The sequence below is a fragment of the Erythrolamprus reginae genome, chromosome 10 (assembly GCF_031021105.1).
Source record: "Erythrolamprus reginae isolate rEryReg1 chromosome 10, rEryReg1.hap1, whole genome shotgun sequence".
In the NCBI taxonomy this organism is placed as follows: Eukaryota; Metazoa; Chordata; class Lepidosauria; order Squamata; family Dipsadidae; genus Erythrolamprus; species Erythrolamprus reginae.
The window spans coordinates 3,034,649-3,056,092 of record NC_091959.1 but is presented as its reverse complement, the minus strand read 5'-3'; the positions used below and the strand labels follow the sequence as shown (position 1 = coordinate 3,056,092).

At 43.4% G+C, this 21,444-nt stretch overlaps 1 protein-coding gene across 2 annotated transcripts in view; it reads right to left on the bottom strand.

Annotated features, from left to right (window-relative positions):
* Positions 1-21,444, bottom strand: part of LINGO1 (leucine rich repeat and Ig domain containing 1) — a 336,332-nt gene that overhangs the window by 200,944 nt on the left and 113,944 nt on the right. The gene's annotated exons all lie outside the window — the stretch shown is intronic.

Below are 21,444 nucleotides of genomic sequence, written 5' to 3'. Positions count from 1 at the left end.
ACTGGTGGAAACTCCTGGTTTATGTCAAGCTAAGAGATGAGAGTGGGATGAAAGCCATTGGAGGTTACTGGAATGTCACTTGTAGCCCTTGAATGGAGCTTCTAGTGGAGGAGACTCCATGTGACCTGATTGTTATTTATTTATTTATTTAGTTCAATACACAATGAGGGTTTTAGTGGGTATATATATATATATTTACACATAGTAAAATATATGATGAAGGTTATGGAGGAGATACTCATAGTAAAATATATCTAAGAAAGAATAGAAAAGAAGATATAGTAATAGAACATATCAATGAAAGAATAGAAGAGATATAGGAATAGAAGAAAGGTATAGGAGATATAGGAGAGCAATAGGACAGGGGATGGAAGGCACTCTAGTGCACTTGTACTCGCCCCTTACTGACCTCTTAGGAATCTGGAGAGGTCAACCGTAGATAATCTAAGGGTAAAGTGTTGGGGGTTTGGGGATGACACTATGGAGTCCAGAAATGAGTTCCACGCTTCGACAACTCGGTTACTGAAGTCATATTTTTCACAGTCAAGTTTGGAGCGGTTAATATTAAGTTTAAATCTGTTGTGTGCTCTTGTGTTGTTGTGGTTGAAGCTGAAGTAGTCGCCGACAGGCAGGACATTGCAGCATATGATCTTGTGGGCAATACTTAGATCTTGTTTAAGGCGTCTTAGTTCTAAACTTTCTAGGCCCAGGATTGAAAGTCTAGTCTCGTAGGGTATTCTGTTTCAAGTGGAGGAGTGAAGGGCTCTTCTGGTGAAGTATCTTTGGACATTTTCAAGGGTGTTCATGTCTGAGATGCGATATGGGTTCCTGTCTCAGGAACCTTTCGGAAAAATATTTGGGAGGAGTGATCTTCCAAGTCATAAACTCCAGTATAAGTCGAGGGTGGAAATTGCAACGGCTACTGGTAACTTATGAAAATGGAAACCAATAAAATTACATCAATTGAGGCATCAGTAGATTGAATGTTTTAGAATATTTATTTCAAAGAAATCCAGTAAACTAGCTCTGTAAGTTTAAAAGAGGGTAAACAGGTATATATCCCCCCAAGGCAGGTATAGGCAAAAAAAAAATGCAAGTACCTAGGTACTTACCTCAATCCCCTGCTCCCAACACTTCTCCCTAAGACTCTCCACAATTGACCTCTCCAGGTTCCTAAGAGGCCAGTAAGAGGCGTACATAAGTGCACTGATGTGCCTATCGTCCCCTGTCCAATCTTCTTTCCTTATCTCATATATCATACATTTTCTCTCCTTTCCTCCTACTTCTCTTCTTTCTTACTTTCTATCATTATATATATTACTTAATGTCTATTCTCTTTCATATGTATTTGTTCTGTCTGGGTTCCCCCAGACGCCAACACCAACTAAAAAGAGTAGCCAGACACGCTGGTAAAAAGCAAAGTCATTTTATATCTTTGAAAACAAACACAGATAACAAAAACTGTTCTTACAAACTGGAATGCTGTGAAGCTTCACAGAAGAGTCACGACGGCCAAACAATACAACAGGCTTCTTTCTGGCACACACACCACTGTAGATAATAAAACCCACACCTCCGTCAAGTTTTCAGCCTTCGAGGCCACAAGCCAGAATCAGAGATGCCAAGGATCGAAGCAAGGTCACAGGACTCCCAAAAGATAACTCTCCACAATACAGGAAGGGCGGGCCTGCCTTTTCAACCTTTCTGAGGAGAACCACACCCAAAACCAGCTGTTGCCTATTAGGGATGGAAATACCTGGCTAATTGTCCCCTTCTTTGTGCTGCCCTTCTCTGCCTCATATCTATGATGGCTTGTGCGTTCTCATCTAATGACTCCAGGCTACTTGCTGGGGAGAGCTCCCCCCCGGGGGTCTCAGGCTGTTCCCCCTCCTCCTCGTCCTGACATTCCTCTTCCCCGTCTGCCTGGTCCTCCTCCTCCTCCTGTTCCTCGTCCTCCCCCTCTGAGCATGGAGCCGGCAGAGTTCCAGCCGTTCCCTGAGGAGCCTCAGACTGAATCACAACATGTATTGTATATTGGACAAAGAATGAATGAATGAATGAATGAATGAATGAATAAATAAATAAATAAATAAATAAATAAAACAGCATTGAAAAAAAGGAAATATTTTGCACACAAGTTAGAGGTAAATTTATTTTCTGAGCTGGTCCAACCCAGAGGAGAGGGAAGCCAACCAACTCTACCTAGAATGCTAGCAAACATTGGAATAGGGATTTCCATTAAACATGGGTCTAAAAAACAGCACATTATTGTTTTCAAGCAGGGAAACGTTTAAAACTGGGAAGCATTCTTAGGCAATCGGAACAGATGGGGCTTATGTATTATGGATTAAAAGTGCAGGAACCTTCATGCTTATCCCATTGTCTTCCGAGATCTTCCAAAGACTGCCAAGCAAGGCAAAAAAATTATGTTGCCCTTCATGAATTAATTCATGTCCTACTTGATGAAGTAGCAACATCATTAATGAGAAAACCAACCTAGCTTTCGCCAACAGGCTTCATTTATTACAGCTACGATTATTTTTTTAATTGTCTTCCCATTTTCATCCCCCTATTCATTGCCTGTAATAACTGTATTAGCCGTTCGGCTGATGTGATGAATAATAGCACTGGGGCCTCTTTCAGGCAATCGATGGGTTCCAATATTTGCACATTTAGGTGAACCCCCTCCTCCGTTGTGATCTTGCTAGAAATGGATATGAAAAGGAGGAGGATGGGAGGGAGGGAGGAGAGAAAAGAAAAGAGGAATGGAGGGAGGAGAGGAAGGAGGGAGGGAGGAGAGAAAGAGAGAGGAGGAAGAGAGGGAGGAAAAAAGGGAAAGAGGGAGGGAGGGAAGGAGGAGAGAAAAGAAAAGAGTAATGAAGGGAGGAGAGATATGAGGGAGGGTGGGAGGAGGACGGAAGGAGAGAAAGGAGGGAAGAGACAAAAGAAAGAGGAAGGGACTGGGGAAGGAAGATAGGCTGGTAGGCAGGTAGGCAGGCAAGAAGGAAGGAAGGAAGGAAAGGAAGGAAGGAAGGAAGGAACAAAGGAAGGTGGGGCAAGGGGGGGAAAAGGAAGGAAGGTAGAAAGGAAGGAAGGCTGGTGAGAAGGAAGGAAGGAGGGATGGAAGGAAGGAAAGAAGGAAAGAAAGAGGGAAGGAAGGCGGGTGGGGAAGAAGGAAGGAAGGAAGGAGGGAAGGAAGGAAGGAAGGAAGGAAGGAAGGAAGGAAGGAAGGAAGGAAGGCTCTTTAGAATTACATAACCTGTCAGGCTAAAATACAGTCGGTCCCTTGAGGTTCTGCATGTGCTGAGAATCCTTGGCTACCATTGGCCTTGCTCCCTCCCCTTCATGCCACCCGCTAAGGGCACCCTGGATGTTGGAAGGGTGAGGCGTCTACACCTGTCCACTTCTCCTTTCCAGGATATTTTCAGTCTTTTGCAACATCCCTTCCCCAATTCTACAGCAATAGTGCTGACATACGACGCTCCATGTGCCACACGAAGTTGCTTTAAATGCCAACAGTAGGCACATGTTGAGGAAGGAGAGAACCAGGAGGAGGGGAAGTGGGAGCAGGATTTAACTCTTTGAAGTCCTGATCAAAGCAATTACTTCTGCTCCATCTGTTCTCTGTCTTGGGAGGGAAATTTCCACGGATACCAACAAAACATGTCTTCAGGTTGATTTGAGAGCGATAGCCTGGTGGAGTGCTTTTCGAAAGGAAAAGGCTGAGAATTTATCTCCTTCCCTTCCTTCCTCCCTCCCTGTCCCTCTCTCCTTCCCTTTCTCTCCTCCTTCCTTTCTTCCTTTCTCCCTCCTCCTCCCTCCCTCCCTCTCTCCTTCCTTTCCCTTTCCCTTTCTCTCCTCCTTCCTCCCTCCCTCCCTCTCTCCCCTTCCCTACTTCCTCCTCTTCCCTCTCTCTCTCCTTCCCTTTCTCTCGTCCTTCCTTCCTTTGTTCCTCCTCCTCCATTCCTCTCCTTCCCTTCCCTTTCTCTCCTTCCTTTCTTCCTCGCCCCCTCTCTGCATCCCTTCCCTTCCCTCCTTCCTCTTCTCCCCTCTCTCTTTCTCCTTCCATTCCTTTTTCCTCTTTCCCTTTTCTCTCCTTCCCTTTCTCTCCTCCTTCCTTCATTTTTTCCTCCTCCTCCGCCCCTCTCTCCTTCCCTCCCCTTTCTCTCCTTCCTTTCTTCCTCGCCCCCTCTCTGCATCCCTTCCCTTCCCTTCTTCCTCTTCTTCCCTCTCTCTCTCTCTCCTTTCTCCTCTTTCCCTTCTCTCTCCTTCCCTTTCTCTCCTTCTTCCTTCCTTTCCTCCTCCTTCCCCTTCTCCTTCCTCTTCCCCATCTCACAGTGGGGCACAACGTGGGGACTACACTCACGGCAGAGAGTTGGGAGGGGCAAAAAATGTTAACTTCTTCCTAAGGGAGGGGAGCAACGAAAATAATGGAGAAGCACTGCCTTAAGGTAAGATGGGAGGCCTATACATTAACTCAATCCATTGATCAGTCAATCAATCAATCATGTGGCTGCAATCCTTAGAAAGCAGGTTTAACAAAGAGTGACAGGATGCTTGTCCCCAGTCTCACCCCACACAACATTGCCAGCTGATGGCTAAACAAGGCCAGGGGCACCATGCCACCTCCACCCCCTTCCCAACCATTTTTGATGGGCTGCAAAAATGGTGGAAGGTCTCAAGCATAAAACGTATCAGGAAAGACTTAATGAACTCCATCTGTCTAGTCTGGAGGACAGAAGGGAAAGGGGGGACACAATCGAAACATTTAAATATATTAAAGGGTTAAATAAGGTCCAGGAGGGAAGTGTTTGTAATAGGAAAGGGAACACAAGAACAAGGGGGCACAATCTGAAGTTAGTTGGGGGAAAGATCAAGAGCAACGTGAGAAAATATTATTGGACTGAAAGAGTAGGAGATGCTTGGAACAAACTTCCAGCAGACGTGGTTGGTAAATCCACAGGAACTGAATTGAAACATGCCCTGGATAAACATATATCCATCCTAAGATAAAATACAGGAAATAGTATAAGGGCAGACTAGATGGACCAGGAGGTCTTTTTCTGCCGTCAATCTTCTATGTTTCTATGAATGAGGAAGGGAGGGAGGAAGAAAAGAAGGAAGGAAAGAAAGAAAGTGAAGGAAGAAAGGAAGGAGGAAGAGAGGATGGAAAGGAAGGAAGAAAAGAAAGAGAAGGAAGGAAGAGAAAGAAGGAAGAATCCACAGTAACTGAATTTAAACATGCCTGGGAAAAACATAGATCCATCCTAAGATAAAATACAGGAAATAGTACAAGGGCAGACTAGATGGACCACGAGGTCTTTTTCTGCCGTCCATCTTCTAGGTTTCTCCTAATCCCCCTTCTCCTTCACCAACAAATCTGTTACCTGACTTTTCCTGCAAGCCAAAGTAAATAAAGGCCAGAGAGGTTTTTTTCTGGCTGTGTGAACTGCCTGCTTCCCACCTCCATTTTTTTTTCACAGCATGCCACGCCAAGGGGTGTCTTTGCGTGTGTGTGTGTGTTTGTCTCTGTGTGTGTGTGAGATGGAGAGGGGGAGACGTTCTACGGAAACGTGGAGGCAGTTGGTGTCCATGGCGTTGTCGCTCCCAGCAGCAAATCACAACCTGTTTGCAAAAGAGAAGAGCTGGTGGGGAGTGGGTGGGAAGAGGACCCCACCCACCTTTTTCCTGTTTTCCCTCCAAAGGTAATCTGAGCTGTCACAAGATTGACAGCACAGCCATCTGGTTGAAGGGGGAAATCCGCCCTGTGAGAAGAGATGTAAGTTGGGCTTCATCCCACCCAGCAGTGTGTGTGTGTGTGTGTGTGTGTATGAGAGGGAGAGAGAGAGAGAGAGAGAGAAATTGTTGCCCAAAGAAGATCTCAAACCTATCATTTCTGTCGTTGTGTTGTTGTTGTTGTTATTATTTATTAGACTTCTTTGCTGCCCTTCTCCAAAGACTCGGGACAGCTCACAGAATACAGTCCAAAAAAACAATATGTTGTTGTTGTTGTTGTTGTTGTTGTTATTATTATTATTATTATTATTATTATTATTATTATTATTATTAAACATAGAAGACTGACGGCAGAAAAAAACCTCATGGTCCATCTAGTCTGCCCTTGTACTATTTATGTATATATTAATGTATTATTATTATTATTATTATTATTATTATTATTATTATTATTATTATTATTATTATTATTATTATTATTATGTCAGTACAACACAGCAAACGAGATCACTATGCTGGATTTCGTATTCCATCACCAGTCGGGCGCTTCCCAAGCACCTAGGACTGCGTGATGTAGCGGCGAATTATGTTTGCCGATCCCAGTAAAGCGGCCTTTTGCAATTGACAGATGGAGATTTTGTCAATTCCAATGGTTTTCAAATGTCCGCTGAGATCCTTTGGCCCTGCACCCAGCGTGCCAAGTACCACTGGGACCACTTTCACTGGCTTATGCCAGAGTTGTTGCAGATTATTATTATTATTATTATTATTATTATTATTATTATTATTATTATCATCATCATCATCATCATCATCATTATTATCATTATCATTATCATTATCATCATTATTATCATTATCACTATTATTCCAGAGAAATCAGGATACCGATTTAAGTTTTGAATAAGTTTTAAGTTTTTGGGGAGGAAAATAAGAAAAATAAATCTACCTACCAGCATCCATCTGGCTAGGGTCCTTAGCATATAGGTATATTAGCCCATTTCAAGCTCCATTTCAGAGGCTGGGTGGGGCTACATTCAACGTATAAGATGTTTCAACAAGGGGTTTTTTTTTGCTTCCGCGAATGCTGAAACACAGGCTACCTCCACAGGCCCTTACGAGCTACGGCGGGGAGCACAATTTAGCATTCTGGCTCGTAGCCCACCGCTGAGATGCACCCAGATTTTCACACTCTTTTAAGAGGGACAAAGGTGCGTCTTATACTCTGAGAAATACGGTATTCTCGAAATAAGCTTTGCTGAGTGTGCCCTAGACTTAAGCAGGGGACAAGTTAAGGCCAAGAACCCACCAGGAGAGCAGATGGTCACCAACAGGCTGAGGACACTTCTCCAAAGAATTAAAATGGGTGAGAGAATTAAAATGAGAAGCGTTCAAAAGTTTGACCTGACTTTTCAAGAGGTCGGTGGGGTTTTGTTCACACCAATGAGTACACCAAAGGGAATGACAATGGAACTATTTTCTTCAAATCCTAAAATCGGAACGGTCTTAATTGTTGCTTGCCTTTGGGTAGCAGTTCATCGGTGTACAAGTCACTTGTAGATTGGGGTGGAGGGAGCTTCACAAAGCTGCCAACCAGATCAAAGAGCTTATGATCCAGGATGTCAACCCGAGTAAAGACAACAACAGACGCAGGCAGCAAAAACAACAAAGAATCCTGTGGCACCTTGAAGATAGGGGACTGTATTTTGTGGAAGCTCCTCGGCCTATATAAAAATGAGCCTTTTGATACCGCAAGACCCAGTTGTTGACATTGCCGTCTATTAACATGGCTTTGAAAAGCTCTCAAAAGGAATAGAAAGAACAACAATGGATTTTTAATGGGAGGAAAGCCACGCGGCTTGAATTTTACACTCCGGTTATAAAAAGGCATTGATAAATCGAGCAAATCCAGAGAAGGCTGCCCAGTGGGAGAAAGGACGGCAAATCAGGCCCTATGTGGAACGGCGGAAAGATCTGGGTAGGTTCCGTTTGTAGAAGAGAAACTTAAACAGGAACAAGATGAAATATTTGATGGTTCATAACATGGAAAGGTCTTGGACTACTTGCTTGCTCCAGAGACTAGGACCAGAACTCATGGGTAAAACCTCAAGAATGGAGACATGGGTGAGACATAAAGAAGAACAGTAAGTACTGACAACCACTAGGACAGCTTACCCCACATGGAATGGTTTCAACATCTCCACTAAAACTAAAAGCTTTTAAACACAGCTTGGATAGTCCTCTCCTGGGGATAGTGAAGTGATTCTTGGGTCCTTTTGATTCTATGTTTGTGATCAATTCTCTGACCCTATGATTGATCCAATGGTTGATTTGATGACCTCATAATTGATTATATGGTTGAGTCTATGTTTCTATGCTTGAGTCTACGATTCTATGGTTGAGTCTACGATTCTATGGTTGAATCTATGATTCTATGGTTGAATCTATGATCCTATGATTGATCCTATGGTTGATTCAATGACCTCATAATTGATTATATGGTTGAGTCTACGATTCTATGGTTGAGTCTATGATTCTATAGTTGAATCTATGATCCTATGATTGATCCTATGGTTGATTCAATGAGCTCATAATTGATTCTATGGTTGAGTCTATGATTCTATAGTTGAATCTATGATCCTATGATTGATCCTATGGTTGATTCAATGACCTCATAATTGATTCTATGGTTGAGTCTACGATTCTATGGTTGAGTCTATGATTCTATAGTTAAATCTATGATCCTATGATTGATCCTATGGTTGATTCAATGAGCTCATAATTGATTCTATGGTTGAGTCTATGATTCTATAGTTAAATCTATGATCCTATGATTGATCCTATGGTTGATTTGATGACCTCATAATTGATTCTATGGTTGAGTCTACGATTCTATGGTTGAGTCTATGATCCTATGATTGATCCTATGGTTGATTCAATGATCTCATAATTGATTCTATGGTTGAGTCTATGATTCTATGGTTGAGTCTATGATTCTATGGTTGAATCTATGATCCTATGATTGATCCTATGGTTGATTCGATGACCTCATAATTGATTCTATGGTTGAGCCTATGATTCTATGGTTGAATCTGTGATCCTATGATTGATCCTATGGTTGATTCGATGATCCCATAATTGATTCTATGGTTGAGTATGATCCTATGGTTGAGTCTATGAGTTTATTTTTGAATCTGTTATCCTATGATTGATTCTATGCTTCTAAGATTCTGAAATTCACTCTACAATTCTTTTTTTCCTTCCAAAGTTTTTTTTATTAAAAAAACAACTCTACAATTCTATGATATATTCTGTGATTCATTTTATGATTCCATTATTCCTTCTAGATCCTACAATCTTACTATGAGTTTAAGGGGAGATTTTTCCCCCCCAGTCAAGACAGGCATATTTGTTCCCTGACGTGGCAGCCTTTAACTCCAGTGAATGTCCTTCATGTCCTGGAACAGTTCCACCAGAGGTCAGCTCGGCAGGTGTGCAATGCACTCAGGCGGCTGAGTTCTTTCTATTAGGTATCTTAATATGGAATTGAACTTCTGGCTTTCATCGCCTACTTACAGAAAATGTTAACAGCCATAGAATGCTTTTATGCTTCTGGCAACAGTGGGGTCAAAATGATCTGCCCTGCAATCAGAGATGAATTACCAGGGAGAGGGGAAAAAAAGGAAAGAAAGAAGGATTTGTAATGCCCTCCTCACTTTCCTGGTTTATCGCAAAAAAAGAAGAACTCGAGCCAGAAATAACACAATAAGGAGCTGTTTCCAAACAAGAACGTACAAAGAGTTCTGTGGCTGAGAAGATCTTATTTGATTTGGGTCTGTAACATTTCCATAGCTGCCCATCCTCAAATATTCCCTGAGATGAGAAAAAGAAAATCTTTAAAATGACGTTTCTCAGTCTTGGCAACTTTAATATATGTGGACTTCAACTCCCAGAATTCTTCAGCCAACCATGGCTTCCTTCCTTCCTTCCTTCCTTCCTTCCTTCCTTCCTTCCTTCCTTCCTTCCTTCCTTCCTTCCTCCCTCCCTCCCTCCCTCCCTCCCTTCGCCCTCTTCTTCTTTCTTTCTTTCCTTCCTTCCTTCTTTCCTTTGTCTCTTCCCTCGTTTCTCTCCTTCCTTCCTCCTCCCGCCCTCTCTCATCCCTCTCCTCTCTTCATTCCTCCTTTCTTTTCTCTCCTCCCTCCCTTCTCCCTCTCCTCTTTCTTTCTCTCCTCTCTTCTCCCTCCCTCCCTCCCTCCTGGTCTGTAAGTGCACCATCATACCTCCCATCCCTGTCCTACTGTCCGATTGTCCAAATTTACCTATACCTACTTTACTTTTGTTTACGTTTATACCACCGGAGAGGGGCGGCAAATAAATCCAAACAAACAAACAGACAGACAAATAAATAAATAAATATATTGTACACGTTTTGACAAATAAATAAATAAATAAATAAATAAAGAAAGAAAGAAAGAAAGAAAGAAAGAAAGAAAGAAAGTAAAATAAACAAAGAACCGAGGAAAAGGTGGAGAAAAGCCAGTTCCCTTGTCCGTTTTTCCATCATTAAAAACAGTCCCATTGCTCTGTTTTTGGCCCCCATGAGGACTATCCTCAGGCGAAAGACGGTGTTCTCCATAACTATTTAGTCCTGCTTTTTCCCCCCCCCACCCCCAAAGCTCTTCGCCCGAGCATTTTCAGACACTTCCTCTGTCAGGGATCATTTAGCCTGGGGCCTTTGATGCAGCCGAACAGCTGGTCTCGTAATTGGAATTTAGGTGTTTAATCTCACGGTGACAATTTATAATAGAAGCAACTTCCTTAATGCTGAAAGATGAACGGGGGCCTACCAGCGTGGCTCCCCCCCAAAAAAGGGAAACGGAGAGGCAAAACTCAGATAAATCACAGGAGTGAGAGTCTCGTTTCATTTGAAGGGATGAAAAAAAGAAAGAAAGAAAGAAAGAAAGAAAGAAAGGAAGAAAGAAGGGCATTGGGATATTTGTTATGTACATCATCTTTCGGCTGTGGCGAGGAGGGCGTTTGCCCAGGTTCGCCTGGTGCACCAGTTGCGGCCCTATTTGGACAGGGAGTCAGTGCTCACAGTCACTCATGCCCTCATCACCTCGGGGTTCGACTACTGCAACGCTCTCTACATGGGGCTACCTTTGAAGAGTGTTCGGAAACTTCAGATCGTGCAGAACGCGGCCGCGAGAGCCATCGTGGGGCTTCCAAGATCCGCCCACGTTTCTTCAACACTCCGTGGCTTGCATTGGCTGCCGATCAGTTTCCGGTCACAATTCAAAGTGTTGGTCATGACCTTTAAAGCCCTACATGGCAATGGACCAGATTACCTCCGGAACCGCCTACTACCGCACGAATCCCAGCGACCGATAAGGTCCCACAGAGTTGGCCTTCTCCGGGTCCCGTCGACTAAACAATGTCGTTTGGCGGGCCCCAGGGGAAGAGCCTTCTCTGTGGCGGCCCCGGCCCTCTGGAACCAACTCCCCCCGGAGATTAGAACTGCCCCCACCCTCCCTGTCTTTCGTAAACTACTCAAGACTCACTTATACCGCCAAGCATGGGGGAGTTGAGATATTCCTTCCCCCTAGGCCATTACAAGTTATGCATGGTATGTTTGTGTGTATGTTTGGTTTTATAATAAGGGTTTTTAGTTGTGTTTTTATTATTGGATTGTTACATGTTGTTTTTTATCATTGTTGTTAGCCGCCCTGAGTCTGTGGAGAGGGGCGGCATACAAATCCAATAAATGAATGAATGAATGAATGAATGAATAAATAAAGAAATAAAGAAATAAAGAAATAAATACCTAATTTTCTCAGGGCCAGGGTCCTTCTCAGGAGGCCTTCATTGGTCCTGGGTCCTGTAGAGCAGTGTTTCCCAACCTTGGCTACTTGAAGATATTTGGACTTCAATTCCAAGAATTCCCCAGCCAGCATTCGCTGGCTGGGGAATTCTGGGAGTTGAAGTCCAGATATCTTCAAGTGGCCAAAGTTGGGAAACACTGCTGTAGAGAATCAGGGAGATGACCTTGAGACAAAGAGGTAAGAAGCTAAAAGATTCCTTATTTGGAAGGCAGGCAGGTGGGTTCCTGTCTATAGAGATTCTCCATCATCCATGTTAGGGTTGTCCAAAGATGTGTGTCCAAGAGCCACCTGGACTTTCTGGGTTTTCTGATTTTCCTTGGAAGACATTTCATTGCTCATCAAAGAAGCTTCTTTGAAGAGAAGTGTCTTCCAATTAAAACGATTACCTGTAACAGAATCTACAAACTGTGCTCTACCTCCCCTCCCTTTTTATGTCTCAGTGAATATCCCAGCCCAGATCTTGCTAGAGATCAGCAATTTCTTTGTTTATGGTCAGCACTTCACACTTCTGCTAATTATCCCCAGATATTATTCATTATGTGTGTCTCATAAAAAGCCAGCACTCAGCATCTACGTCTCTTAATTTCTCTGCAATCTACCAACTCTGCCTTGCTTATTCTTTAAAACTGCCCAGGGAGGACAAGTTCAATTCCCCTACCCACCCACCCACCCATCCAGCCCTGGAAGGTCCCTTGGATAGATCAGAGCAGTGATGGCGAACCTTTTTTCCCTCGGGTGCCAAAAGTGTGTGTGTATACACTATCACACCTGTGTGAGTGCCCATACCCATAATTCAATGCCTGGGGAGGGTGAAAATAGCTTCCCCCGCTCCCTGGAGGTCAGAAATGGCCTGTTTCCCAACTTCTGGTGGGCCTGGGTAGGCTCGTGTTTCTCCCTCCCTAGGCTTCAAAGGTTTCCCGCCGAGGGAGGGTAAAAATGCCCTATTCTATTCCCCCAGAGGCTCTCTGAAAGCCAAAAACGCCCTCCCAGAGCCTCTGTGCAAGCCAAAAATCAGCTGGCCAGCACACATATTATTATTATTATTATTTATTAGATTTGTATGTCGCTCCTCTCTGCAGACTCAGGGCAGCTCACAGCAGTGACAAAAACAATATACATTGACAAATCTAATAATTCAAAATCTAAAATAACACTTGTACATTTAAAATCTAAAAACAAGGATCCCCAATATAAAAAACATACATACAGTCATATCATGCACTAAAACTACATAGGCAGGGGGAGATGTCTCCGTTCCCCCACGCTTGACGACAGAGGTGGGTTTTAAGGAGTTTACGAAAGGCAAGGAGGGTAGGGGCAGTTCTAATCTCTGGAGGGAGCTGATTCCAGAGGGTCAGGGCCACCACAGAGAAGGCTCTTCCCCTGGGTCCTGCCAGATGACATTGTTTAGTCGACGGGACCCAGAGAAGACCAACTCTGTGGGACCTGACCGGTCTCTGGGATTCGTGCGGCAAAAGGCAGTCTCGCAGATATCCTGGTCCGGTGCCATGACATATGCACATTGGAGCTCAGCTAGGGCAACGACTCACATGCCAGCAGATATGGCTCTGCGTGCCACCTGTGGCAACCATGCCATAGGTTCACCATCACTGGATTAGAGTGTGTCAGTACCACCTACCCAATACCATAGGGACATTACTTGGGGACAAGTTGAAAGAGGAGGAGGGAATGCTATAGGAGACTGTAGAAAATGACAGGCTAAGTCCAAGGGAGGGAGGAGTCAAACGTGCTATCAGTAACGGATCCCTTCGTACCCACAAATGATCTAAATCCACCCCATCTTGAATTCCTTCTACTCTTTTCTCCTGCTAATTTCCCTTGGCTGTTAGTAGTTCAGATTCTTGTAGAGAACTCACAATAAATCTTTACTTCTATCTGCATGGCCTGGATATCCTGATTCTTAAGGTGCTGGGCACCTTAGATGGCTGAAAGAAAGGTGGACAACAGATCTGATGAATCAACCAAACTTGACGACTGAAGACCTTCATAAATCTAGTGGAACTGAATGAATGGAGCAACAGAAGAATATGAAGAGCTAGGGTGGCGCAGTGGTTAGAGTGCAGCACTGCAGGCTCCTTCAGCTAACTGGTAGCTGTAGTTCAGCGGTTCAAATCTCACCACCGGCTCAAGGTTGACTCAGCCTTCCATCCTTCCGAGGTGGGTCAAATGAGGACCCAGATTGTTAGGGGCAAGAGGATGATTCTGTAAACCGCTTAGAGAGGGCTGTGTGTATATAAGTCTAAATACTATTGCTATTTGCAAGATCATGTCAGAAGGAAAGGTTTCGTTCTATAATTTGCTTGACAAGAGCTAGATGGAACTCAAGCTTTTTGATGCCCCGGGATGCTAGGAGTCTCTTAGACCTTTGATTTCTAACTCTGTGACTGATTCTGTTGCAGAATATTTGCTTGCTTGGTTACATAGAAACATAGAAGATTGACGGCAGAAAAAGACCTCCTGGTCCATCTAATCTGCCCTTATACTATTTCCTGTATTTTATCTTAGGATGGATCTATGTTTATCCAGGCATGTTTAAATTCAGTGACTGTGGATTTACCAACCAGGTCTGCTGGAAGTTTGTTCCAAATATCTACTACTCTTTCAGTGAAATAATATTTTCTCACGTGGCTTCTGATCTTTCCCCCAACTAACCTCAGATTGTGCCTCCTTGTTCTTGTGTTCACTTTCCTATTAAAAGCACTCCTCCTCCCTTGACCTTATTTAACCCTTTAACATATTTAAATGTTTCGATCATGTTACTTTATGGTTCAACGTACAGTGGAACCCCGACATAAGAGCTGCTCTACTTAAGAGCAACTCGAGATAAGAGCTGGGAGGGGAGAGATATTTTTGTTCTACTTACAAGCCCAAATTCGAGATACAAGCGCCAAGGAGCTGTCTCCTGAAGCCAAACGCTAACTTCCGCGTTCGGCTTCAGGAGACAGCTGCGAAGCGGCGCGCGTGTTTTAAAAGGTTGCAGCCGGCCTGGGGGGCTCGGGGGGGGTGCTTGCAGCTTTCTTTCTTGCTCTTTTTCTTTCTCTCTTTTACCTTCCCTTCCTCTATTTCTTCTTTTCTTTCTCCTTCCCACCTTCTTCCCTCCCTCCCTCCCTTCACTCATTCCTCTCTTACTCTCCCCTTTCATAAGTTTCCTTGCTTCCTTCCTCTGTTCCTGTCCCTTCCCCCTTTCTTTCTTTCTTTCTTTCTTTCTTTCTTTCTTGCTCTTTTTCTTTCTCTCTTTTACCTTCCCTTCCTCTATTTCTTCTTTTCTTTCTCCTTCCCACCTTCTTCCCTCCCTCCCTCCCTTCACTCATTCCTCTCTTACTCTCCCCTTTCATAAGTTTCCTTGCTTCCTTCCTCTGTTCCTGTCCCTTCCCTCTTTCCTTCCTTCCTTCCCACCCTCCGTCCATTCATTCACCCATTCCTCTCTTGATCGCTTAAAGCCGGTCCCTGGTGCAAAAAGGGTTGGGGACCTCTGTCCTACAGGATTGGGTGGCAGAGAAGTTGAACATATGTAAATTTAAAAGTTTAAGAAAGTTTACAAGTTAAGTGAAAGAAACTTCATTATTCATTTATATGTACATGTACATTTCTTCATTAAAAACATGTCTTTCTGCATAATTTAGACTAACTTTGTGAGTTTTTTGAGGGCTGGAACCAATTAAAATTATTTACATTAATTCCTATGGGGAAAAGTCGTTCGAGATAAGAGCTGCTCGACTTAAGAGCCCAGGTCCGGAACGAATTAAACTCGTATCTCGAGGTACCACTGTACTGTGTTTTGCAAACCCAGGGGAAAAAAATGGGGGGAAATATTGACCCCCTCGAAGAGGGTCCGCAACTTGGGCGTCCTCCTCGATCCACAGCTCACATTAGAGAAACATCTTTCAGCTGTGGCGAGGGGGGCATTTGCCCAGGTTCGCCTGGTGCACCAGTTGCGGCCCTATCTGGACCGGGACTCACTGCTCACAGTCACTCATGCCCTCATCACCTCGAGGCTCGACTACTGTAACGCTCTCTACATGGGGCTACCTTTGAAAAGTGTTCGGAAACTTCAGATCATTTATTTATTTATTTATTTATTTATTATTTAGATTTGTATGCCGCCCCTCTCCGCGGACTCATGCAGAATGCAGCTGCGAGAGCCCTGCAAGAAAGTCCTATAGCCAAATTCACCAAAAGCCCAGGAGGCTGGAAGGGAAGACGGCCACCCTAAAGAGGAGGTCAACCAAGCCCCTCTTCACTTCAGAGTTTTCCATCAACACGAAAGAAGATGGGAGCACTTAAGAAGGAAATATCTCGTCTGCTTCTAACAGGCTTTCAGCATAAAGCTTGCTGACGGCTAAGCTCTGGATCCACTTAAAAGATCAGATGGAGGCGAGACTGGTGCTGGAGAGAGAGAGATGGACATGACTCTCGCTATCATTTCCATCTGGGCTTGGTGCCAACAGGCAGCAGCAAAGAATATCTTTGTTGCCAGCTGTGGCAGCCTTGTTACTCCTCCTCTGCTGTCTTAACCCGAGACCGGGATGGCAAACAACAAGGATTCCCATCTTGTGTTTATTGGCACACTATGGGCATTTACGTTTAGGTGGGTGGAGAGTTTAGCCGGTCCGTTCATCTGCTTTTCAAACAATTTCCAAACTCCCTGCTAGGACGGAATAGCATTTGTGGCCTTTCTACCAGATCAACTCTAGGATTGTCTACAAGTTTCTTTCCCTGTTGATCCACTGCAGGGACCCCTCTCCAAACCCAACTGGGAGAAACTGAGCATGGTCATCTATCCGATTCCATTCCCTCTCCGGTGTTGTGTGTAATCCCACAAGGTTTAAGCTTAGTTTTATATATAGAAACATAGAAACATAGAAGAGTGATGGCAGAAAAAGACCTCATGGTCCATCTAGTCTGCCCTTATACTATTTCCTGTATTTTATCTTACAATGGATATATGTTTATCCCAGGCATGTTTAAATTCAGTGACTGGATTTACCAACCACGTCTGCTGGAAGTTTGTTCCAAGAATCTACTACTCTTTCAGTAAAATAATATTTTCCCATGTTGCTTTTGATCTTCCCCCAACTAACTTCAGATTGTGTCCCCTTGTTCTTGTGTTCACTTTCCTATTAAAAACACTTCCCTCCTGAACCTTATTTAACCCTTTGACATATTTAAATGTTTCAATCATGTCCCCCCTTTTCCTTCTGTCCTCCAGACTATACAGATTGAGTTCATGAAGTCTTTCCTGATACGTTTTATGCTTAAGACCTTCCACCATTCTTGTAGCCCGTCTTTGGACCCGTTCAATTTTGTCAATATCTTTTTGTAGGTGAGGTCTCCAGAACTGAACACAGTATTCCATATGTGGTCTCACCAGTGCTCTATATAAGGGGATCATAATCTCTCTCTTCCTGCTTGTTATACCTCTAGCTATGCTCACCCATTTTGAGACTGTCAGAAATCACTACCCCTAAATCCTTCTCTTCTGAAGTTTTTGCTAACACAGAACTGCCAATGCAATACTCAGATTGAGGATTCCTTTTCCCCAAGTGCATTATTTTACATTTGGAAACATTAAACTGCAGTTTCCATTGCTTTGACCATTTATCTAGAAAAACTAAATCATCCTTTTTGAAGGCCTTTTGTATCGCAATGCACATGTCCCCTAGGGCAATGTCTCTGAACTCAGCAAGTTTAAGCTTTCTGGCTGGGGAATTTTTGTGAGTTGGAGTCCACACATGTTAAAAGTTGCTGAAGTTGAGAAACTCTGCCCAAGGGCAAATGTCCAGTGCGAGAGACATTCTTCCCCACTCCTCACCTGTGAAAACCTTTGTAGGAGAAGCAACCTTGCAATTGAGAAGGTTTGGACTTTTGTGGATGTCAACCACAGATGTGCCTCTGCGAAAGCAAGCTGGGAAAAGAATTGAATTCCTGTCATGCTCAAATGTCTCCTATCACACTATAATGCAGGAATGAGAAAAAGACCACAGTGCAAATCATCTGTGCAAAACCCATGGCAGAATCAATTACAGGCCAAGGGGAGAAATGACTTGGGCAAGTCACATCAAATAGATGATTGGTGAGAAAGAGAGAAAGAAAGAAAAAAGAAAGGAGGAAGGAAGGAAGGACGGAGAAGGAAGGAAGGAAAGAGAAGAAGGAAGGAAGGGAGGAAGAAAGAAAGAAGGAAAGAAAAAAGGAAGGAAGGAAGGAGAAGGAATGAAGGAGAAGGAAGGAAGGAAGGAAGGAAGGAAGGAAAGAAGGGGAAGGAAGGAAGGAGAAGGAAGGAAGGAAAGAGAAGAAGGAAGGAAGGGAGGAAGAAAGAAAGAAAGAAAGAAAAAAGGAAGGAAGGAAGGAGAAGGAAGAAAGGAAAGAGAAGGGAGGGAGGAATCCATCTCCCTTCTTTCCTCTTTGAAAAAAGCAAATTACTTATGAAGGTAGTAGGAAAATACTAAATGCCAACTCTTTGTCCTCCCTCCTACTCGTCAACAAATCCCACTCATTGCAACATTTGCAATCCTATTGATTTTTAACCTATTTCTTCTAGGCAAGAAATGAAGGGCTCAAGACCCATCTGTTAAGTGTTAAGGAGTGTGCAGAGTGACCCCTGAGTGGTCAAAGATACACATACACAGAGGAAACGTGGAGTTATAGCCGATATCCAGCTGGTAGCCCAGAGATACTAGTAATAATTCAGTAACACAATCCAGATACATTAAGTACATAAAATACTATTTACTTTGGCAAATATCTTAGTCAAGAACAGTCCTAGTCATAGACATTTAAATCAGTCAATAACTCTCAATACACATACAACATTACAAGCTTACTTGTTCAGCTTACAAGTGCATTAAACCAGCATTTGAGCACACCAGCGCTCTATATAGCGGGATCACAATCTCCCTCTTCCTGCTTGTTATACCTCTAGCTATGCAGCCAAGTGTCCTACTTAAAGTCTTAAAACAATTAGTTTCCCGGTGTAGCTGGACCCATAAGGACGCCTCCAAAAATATTCTGTAAAGACAGTAGGCATCTTTTCCTACTTCGGAATCGATATATTTTATTTTGTTATTTATTAGGGGGGGGGGGGGTTTAAAAAGAAAAAAGAACAAGCCTTTAATTTGTAGGTTATCTGAGCCCTGTGGGGTGGATGAGCTTGTATTCCAGGCAAGGAAATTAAAGGTTTGGGCAACCTCTGCTCCACCCCATCACACATCACTGATTTTTCTATTACACTGTTTTTCAGCAGTTTAGCATTTCTACCTTGCTGGAGGCATTAATTCCGAGCGAAGCAGACTCAATGCACTGGGCACATTCGTATGGGAAAAGCTCTTTTTTTGCTATGCTGCCAATAAAGCATCCTAGCTGTTCTGTCTGGGTCCCCCCAGACGCCAACACCAACCAAAAAGAGTATCCAGACACACTGGTAAAAAGCAAAGGCAGTTTATATACTGGAAAGCAAACACAGGTAACAAAAACTGTTCTTACAGACAGGAACACGATGAAGCTTCACAGAGGTTTCACGAAGGCCAGGCAATACAACAGGATTCTTGCTGGCAAAAACAACTCTGGAGATAATAAAACCCACGCCTCCCCCAAGTCTTCCAGACTTCTAGGCCACAAGCCAAGATCAGAGACACCAAGAATCGAAGCAAGGTCACAGGACTCCCAGTTGATAACTCTCCATGAGACTGTAAGGGCGGGCCTGCCTTTTCAACCCTGCTGAGGAGAACCACACCCAAACCCAGCTGTTGCCAATTCAGGGATGGAAATATCTTTCTAATTGGCCCCTTCTTTGAGCTGCATGTCTCTGCCTCATGTCTATTATAGCCTGTGCGTCTTCATCCAATGAATCCAGGCTACTAGCTGGGGAGAGCCCCCGCCGGGGGTCTCAGGCTGCTCTCCTTCCTCCTCTTCCTGACGTTCCTCTCCCCCGTCTGCCTGGTCCTCCCCCTCCTGTTCACTGTCCTCCTCCTCTGGGCATGGATCCGGCAGAGATACAGCCGGTCCCTGAGGAGCCTTCCTTCTTCTGAAGACCACTATTCCCTTTTGTTACACCCACTCACCTCTCCTCTGCTTTCCACAATTCCGGTCACAATTCAAAGTATTGGTAATGACCTTTAAAGCCCTACATGGCATTGGGCCAGAATACATCCGGAACCGCCTTCTACTGCACAAATCCAAGCGGCCGATAAGGTCCCACAGAGTTGGCCTTCTCCGTGTCCCGTCGACCAAACAATGTCGTTTGGCAGGCCCCAGGGGAAGAGCCTTCTCTGTGGCGGCCCCAGCCCTCTGGAATCAACTCCCCCCAGAGATTAGAACGGCCCCCACCCTCCTTGTCTTTCGCAAATTACTCAAGACCCACCTTTATGGCCAGGCATGGGGGAGTTAAGATATTCCTTCCCCCTAGGCCATTACAAGTTATGTGTGGTATGTTTGTGTGTATGTTTGGTTGTTATAATAAGGGTTTTTAGTTGTTTTATTAAATTGGATTGTTACATGCTGTTTTTTATCATTGTTGTTAGCCGCCCTGAGTCTGCGGAGAGGGGCGGCATACAAATCCAATAAATAATAATAATAATAATAATAATAATAATAATAATAATAATAATAATAATAAAAATAAAAAAAATTTATTTTGTGCAAATATCGAACACCACCGAAACTGAATGCTTTATATGTTCTATAAGTTTATAAACCCATTTGTCTGTCTCCTTTCTTACATTTTCTTTCTTTTTTTCTTTGCATGTTTTGTTTGTTTAAAAGCCTCAAAATACAATAAATTAAAATTAGAAGTTACATCTAAAATCCAAGGAACCAATTAAATACACAAATATCCATTCAATCAACCCACCCACTGTTTGAAAACAAGTATATACAAGTGCAACACAAAGCAGATTGATTCATCACTGCCTTAAAATATGAATAACACCCTTAAAAAAAACCCCACAAGGTCAATTTCGGAAATGATAGATGGGATGTTGACTTGAAAAGAAGGAAAGGGGGAGCTTTCTCTTCCTGCCTCCATTTACATGAAAAAGTCAGAGAAGACCATAGGCTGGGGAAATTCCCATAAATTGCATGTTTGGGTGTGAAACTGACAACTGCCTATGTCCTTAGTTGGGATAGAAAGTGGAAGCTGGGTCATTCTTTGTCAAGTGAACCAGTTGGACCTGAAGCTTTATTTGAAAAGAAACCATCATAAGAACAACATATATGATAGGAAAAAAAATTGCACTTTCTAATGAAATAAAAATGAATATGATTGAAGGTGAGAAAACAGAGTGATAGAAAGAAATGAAGAAGATTGAAGGTAAGGAAACAGAGCTCTCTGTTTTCTCACCTTCAATCATCTTCATTTTTATTCCATTTGAAGTAGCGTTTTTCCCCCTATCGTATATGTTGTTTTTCTGACGGTTTCTTTTCAAATAAGGCTGCAAAAATAAGTCAAGTGGACACTTGGTCCACTTGACGAAGAATGACCCAGCTATCAGACAGAGGAATGGCTTGAGTATGAGTAAGAAGGAGATTGGACAATTGCACAGCACTTCAGCACCATAGACAGCTCCTACTGAGATTTCCTGGCCATCCTAATAGCGCCCTCCACTCCATTCCAATTGTAATAATTCTGATTCTGTTCCTGATTTTATTGCAGAAGAAGCCTGAGGCCATTTGAAGTGAGATAGATTGTCCAGTTGGTCCTCTTCTATAAAATCAGTGCCTCGACTTTTTATAAGGCTCCCTGTGTCTTTTTTTTTTCCCCAGGCCAATGCAATGCAAACAGGACGAGATAGCCCAGTAGCTCAGGAATTAT